Source organism: Limulus polyphemus, unplaced genomic scaffold (genome assembly GCF_000517525.1).
Source record: "Limulus polyphemus unplaced genomic scaffold, Limulus_polyphemus-2.1.2 Scaffold1872, whole genome shotgun sequence".
NCBI lineage: Eukaryota > Metazoa > Arthropoda > Merostomata > Xiphosura > Limulidae > Limulus > Limulus polyphemus.
The window spans coordinates 33,380-40,201 of record NW_013667482.1 but is presented as its reverse complement, the minus strand read 5'-3'; positions in this window follow the sequence as shown (position 1 = coordinate 40,201).

Below are 6,822 nucleotides of genomic sequence, written 5' to 3'. Positions count from 1 at the left end.
ATTATAACATTACGTCATTAGTTAAGCTATGTTATTTTCTGTTAATGACTTTAATCATATTTTCATTTAACTTAATTATTTTTGATTAGTTTATCAACACATTAAATGTTTATTGAACAATACTGCTATTCATTTAACTAGTTATTTATTCTTATTTAATATTTTTTGTCGTTGTAAGCATGACGTTTTTGCTGTATTATTATGGTATTTGAATATACCATAGGTTTCTTTCTATTTTCTTATAGTATAATATTTATTCTGAATTCATTCTTTGGTTCGAATATGTGCAGGTTTCACATGGTTGAGAAAAACCATTAACTTGATTTTATTTCAAGTTACCTTTGTTGTTCTCAAAAGTAGGAAATACCTGTTACTGCCAAAGTAGAACGGTGTCCTTCAATGGTTGTTCAGGAGATATATATAGAGGTTACCGTCTCAACTATGTTGTAATAAGAATGACCAGTTATGGGGGTATCACGTGTCACACTGAGTAAATGCAAAATTTCTTTGAAACTAAGAAACCTTGGATCAACAGTCTGGCCCAGAGTATTATTACTGATAGTCTACTAGAACTTGATCATCAGTAATATGTCCAGTGATCCAGTGAAAGCGACAGTCCAACGTGTTTTAAACATCTATGTAACCACACATAAAAACATTGTGTTTATGTTATGTCATATAATAAAGATTAATCATTGTATCTTTCACTTTGTGTCTGATCTATTAATTTCATTTAACACTGATCCAGTAAGTAAGATAAGTGTTTTGGTACTACTTCAAAATTGATATTATGATTGAATCTTCAGTTAATAAGTGAAAGTATCCAGTGTAACTCTAACGGTAGATCAAGTTTACCTGGATATATAACATACCACACTATCAGTACATCTTACTATCCGAATTTATAGTTTAATAGTAACATCTGTTGTAGTAATTTATCTAAGATATTAAGCTACTCAAAAGTTACACCATCTCCGACATATAATAGGCTTTCATTTGTCAAAAGGCATTGCTATGAAGGATTATATTCCATTTTGCACATGCTGTTGTAAAGTTAGAATGTTCAATGTATCTAGTTTTACTATCTTTAATTCCTACAATTGTATATTTTAGTATCAGGATGATTTTATTTTGTTAACTTAGTATATGGAGTTAAGACTATGTACATCTTTTAAACTGGCTAAGCTACATATAAGATATTATTGGGATTATGGCCGAAAATATGGTTAACAATGGAAGTACCCAAATAATGTAACAATGCATTCTAATTATTATAAGTAAGATTAGTATTTTAAATTTCCTGTATTCCCTAATTGGTTGGTTGTAGTTCTGATCTATATAGATAGATATATTTGATCAGAAGTTCATATTAATTGGTGGTCATGGCACCTGAATGCACAAAAACAAATATGGTGGCTTTCAAGTTTTTTGAGAATAGTGTTTCTATCAGTGATAACTTTTACTTGACTTATAACTTTGACACTACAGATTTTATTGAAATACATTAACAAAATCAAGATATTTGAAAGAAGTTCATTCATCATGAACCACGATAATGGTTCATAATAGGGTTCGCCCAGGAATTTCACAAAAAATCTAACAGAACATATGGGCAAAAACCATCTTAAAAAGCAGATTTGTTCTTGAAACAACACTCAAGACCTTCTATCTCAATGGCTAAGGCAGCTAAAGTTTTGATAATAGCAAAAAACTTGATTTTCCGATTGCTAGACAAAATTCAAAATTCATCCATTTGTTCTTTATATTATTATTATTGTTTCACAAGCCTACAGAAAAAACTGCCATAAATATTTTAATCAAACCTGGGCAAACCTACTAAAAACTCCTCTGCAGGTCATAGTATTATTTGTATGTTGATTCTTGAAAGAAAAGGAAAGATTTTATCAGTTTTTTTCATCGCTACTGGCCAAGTTCCTCTTCGAAGCCATTCAAGCATCGAAGCTTACATCAAAAACGGCTAGGTATACTGCGCCAAAATTTATGCATTACTATTAATCAAACCCCTGAGAAGGTTATTGGGCTATTTTTAAGTTGATTCTTGAAAGTCGAGATTTCCACCCTCTAAAATTTTCTAAGTTCTTCTTCGCTACCAACATAAACTCTTCGAAGCCATTCAAGCATCGCAGAAATGTAGAAGCCATTTAAACACCGTTATACTGGTCGGAAATTCTCCGTTTTATACTAGTCGGAAACTTTTCGTTTTATTAAGGTAAACAATGTGTATATTTATAAGTCTCCAGGCTTATTATTACTGATTATAATTTTATAAGCCGCTACAGAAAAAAACGGCTACGAATACTTTACTGAAACCTGGACAATAATGATGAATGCAGTATTGGGTATGTCATAAAAAAAGTTTTAAAATGAATTCAAACGCCTTCGTTTTTTCGCTCTCAAGAATTTTTGTAAGTCCTTTACTCTCGGTCATTGCAAAAAATCCAGTGTTTTACTAATGCACATTGATTGGAAAACAATTTGTGCAACTTATAGGGCATTAATTGGAAAATGCCATATTGAGGATTCATAATTTCTCGATTTTGCTGTTCTTCATTGTTTCTCGAGTTCACTGTTGAACTTTGTCTCTACTATTTCAGTGCGTTTTCTTACAGTAGACAATTACCAAAGAAGATCTCTCTACTCTTGTGAGCGTTGATTTATTCAACTGATTTTCGTACTTTGCTGAAATTGTGAGTGTGTATTTTAGTATTACTTTATTATTATTATTTATATTTTTGTTTCACAATCCTACAGCAGAATCGGTTGGGTATTTTGAATCAAAATCTAGACAGATGTACTATATTGTTACGTCTCTGTTCGTTAGTTAATTTTCCGCAAATTCGTTCCGACGAAACTTTAGCGACACAAGTCCTTTCTTAAATAAAACTGGTTTATTCTTTCTGAATATAACTTTGCGATACACTTAATTTCAACAGTCGCGCTATAACAACGAACGTCTCACGTGCTCAACTTCAATAATACTCAGTTCAATTACGCACTCTCTGACTGCAGTTCAATTACTCATTACCTCCTCGTCACGTTGTGACCATCTTATATATACCAGACTACCCCCAATCTAGTAGTCTCCCGATAATTCACGAAGGTTCGAGAAAGACGTGGCGTGATACTAGTCACGTGACCTCGCTGACGCAACAATATGAAACCTGCTAATGTCCATGATCTGCTTTAAAAGTTGATTATTTTTCATTGAAAGTTGATTTACATAATATATGCGATATTGTTGTGAGCAGTTTCCTTTGTACTCGACTCTAAAATTGATAAGTACTGTAGACATGGAGTCAAAATGGGGATTTGTAGCTTAAGAAAATAATGTAGACACTATTTTCAGCCTTGTTTACTTTTTTAGAATCCCTAGTTATAAACTTGAAAATATAATCTTTATATTTTGATTCAAATTGTTTCTGTATTTTTGAAGACCCCTATTCCCATTTTTAAATTAAAATTCTTTAATTATCTTGTTTTTTAATGTTTGTTATGATTGTTTGTTAAACCAGCGTGCATTCTGAATATTACATGTAGTTTAATAAACGGCTAGTTCAGTTTCAAAATGGCAATGTTTAATACTTTTCAAATGAATTCGCCTGTACGAATGACAATATAAGGGAGTAGACAAGAATATATGAATAGTTGGAAGAAAGAAGAAAATGAGTGGCAAAACTATACTGAGAGATCCGTAGGCAAAAATTTGTAATTATCCCTGAAAATAGAACATTTTGAATATATCTGAGTCTGTTTTTACACTTTTTATATACATTTTATGTACATATGGGTGTAATTTATGGGGTGCTATCAAAAAATATTTATCAGCACTGTGCTTCCATGAACCGTTGTACTCAAATTCCCTCTGTAAACACAAACCTCCCCTGCAGCAGATTTACTGGGGTGTCCGGGGGACGGTTTTGTCATTTTCACTGAAAATGGAGCATTTGGATGTAAAAAGGCTGTTTTTACACCTTTTTACTTATATTTTATGCATATATATGTCAGTGTAATTTAGGGGACGCGATTGAAAAATGTACATCACCACTAAGCTTCGATGAACAGTTGTGTTCAAACTGTTTTTCTGGAAATAAATACACTCCATGCAGCAAATTACATTCAACGTCGAAGTACCTGATGATGACAAAACCTTGTCGAAACGTTGTACATTTGCTGTTAGGTTAAACTTATATTAAAGTTTTTCTTCATTACCCATTCAAGCCGTCTCCAAGCATTATTAGTAAATTACATTATTTTCAAAACAATAATATTGTAGTCTTGTTAAATACATAGCACTGCTATACCAATTTCTATCAAAATCAAGACACACGTTAGAGTGTCGTGCGGCCAAAACAACCTGCAGGACACACTATGTTATTAACAGGAGTGATAGTTTAGCGACTTTTTCACTTTCTGTAGCTCAGACTGTGTTAATCCAAACTATCACATATTTTCAGTGGATGTGCTCTACTGCACCCTTGCCTCAAATACAAAATTTCAAGATAATCCATTAAGAAATACACGAGATATAAAATATCCAATTTTGATTGAATTTTTTCCCCTTTTTAATTCTTTGCACCGAAAGTACGGAAATTTATTTGATAAAAAAACATACTTAACTTTTATAGATTTTTTTAATAATTTGATACACAGATATATCTTTACAACCTACAATTAGGTGTCAAATGTAGTCCAAGTATAAGCCACAAGTGCAAGGTTATTCAACAAAAACAGCTAAAATTTGACCCAAACTATTGCGCACGCCTACACAAAAAGTCACGTGAGCTATCGGTCTGACATTTTTGCCACAGCTTCACTTAAGAGTAAAAGTTGACCATTTTTAGTTTTATGTCATTCAGATTAAAGATGGCTGATTTAGAGCAGCAAAACTATAGGGTGAAAGGACGTGCAAGATACATAAGTATTGACTAAGCCAAGCAGTTTCTAGCTCAAGTTTTCAAAAGAATCATACGGGTGGACGGTTATTATTGATTATTCATTACCAACTTTTCAGCACAAATTTATTACATTTTATGAAACTATCCTAATTAAATAGCATTTTACGTCACGTGATATTAGCTTAAGCAATTAGCATAAATAATGATGCTTAATACGTTTGTACTGATTGCATGAGAGTGATGATAAGAAACTGTTAATCTAAATTCCATGGTGTTACTATAAAGGAAGCTATCAACACTGTTTTAGAGAGGAATGACTACCACCATATATTTCAAAGAATCAAGTTGGTTCTGTAAAGTATAGATCTGTTCCGAATAATAGGCTTGCGATCCTAAAGCTAATTTTGATTATTATAGAGTATCATTTCCTTACTTGCTGTGGTTTGTTTGTTCATGATATCTAATGAAAAACACCTTAGGTGTGAAAAAAGGTGCGGCCAAAAAACATTCAGAGTATTTTGTTTGATTCACCATCATGCCCCAAGTTGAACAAAAACGCGGCCAAGCTAACTAATGAATGAATATTTGCTGCAAAATTCTTATCAATACTATAAGTGTATCTACCATTTGGCCACCAATTTTGGTTTCATTTCTTTAAGGCGTACGCTGAATCCTTTTTTGGCCACACCTTTTTTTTCGTACCTAAGGTGTTTTTGATTATATATATATATATGTAAACAAAAGTGTAAAAGTCATGATTATGTAAAGTGTTCAGAAATGCGACTTTTCCTCATTGAATTAATAGATCATTTATAATTTGAAGGTTTATTTTAAAAAATACGCTCCAAAAAGTCCATTTGTTAAAAGTTGTCGAGAATTAAAGTGATACGTCATGGGAACATCAATGAAACAATGTAGCCCAGTTACTATGAAGTTCAAATGATTCTACTGTCTACAGCTTTATGTACCTCTGCTCCAGTGCTTGAGTAACTGACCCATATCCAATGGCAATATTAAAATATTTGGCGTACTTTAGTCACCAAGTAAGTAAGCGGCTTTGGTTCAGGCGGCACGCTGTCTCCTTGAAGCTGGTAGCTGGCCTTCTTAGGGTGGCCTGAGAATAAAATTATTACTACGTTTCATATATTTTAGGTCTGCATATAGAATTGAAGAAATACACATACTCAAAAGTACAGCTAAATGATCACGTAAGATAATAACTTGAAGCTTTTTTAATTGAGTTAAATAAATCAAACAAACATTAATTTATCCTCTATATTAGAAGTAATCTAAAATACTGATATTTAAGAATATATTGGCAGAATTGAATTTTTAATAGCTTCGACAACTCTTAATAGACAAATAAACGAAATAAAACATGAAAGAAAGAGAAACGTAGATAATCACTAAGCCAATTAAATTGACTGGAAATATTTCTAAAGACGCAGTAATAAACTAAAAAATAAAAATATAAACAGCAACTTAAAAATACGGCTATCTCAAGGCACAGATGTTCTGCCTCTAAACATTTAATCGAAGTTTATTCTCGGATAAGCTACATTACTTAATAATGTACATGCTTAAAATAAACTTTTAATTAGCTGTAGTTCATTCAGATGTTTCTTGAATTTGACGGAATCTTGCTTCGGAACAAACTTAACTTTAGCTTAAGTCAAAATGATGGGAAGCTTAATAATTTAGACCAACTTAGCAGTGTTAAGTCAAGTTTAAGTTAATTTTAGCCATAGTTAAGTTAATCTTTTAAGTTTTACAATTACACAAAGTCTCAAATTAGACAAAGTTACCTTAGATTTATAAATGAAAACATTCCTGAAAACGACTCACTTGAAAACAGCTAAAATTATGTAATGTTTTTCTTCCAAGACAATGAATTAAACAAGCAGGA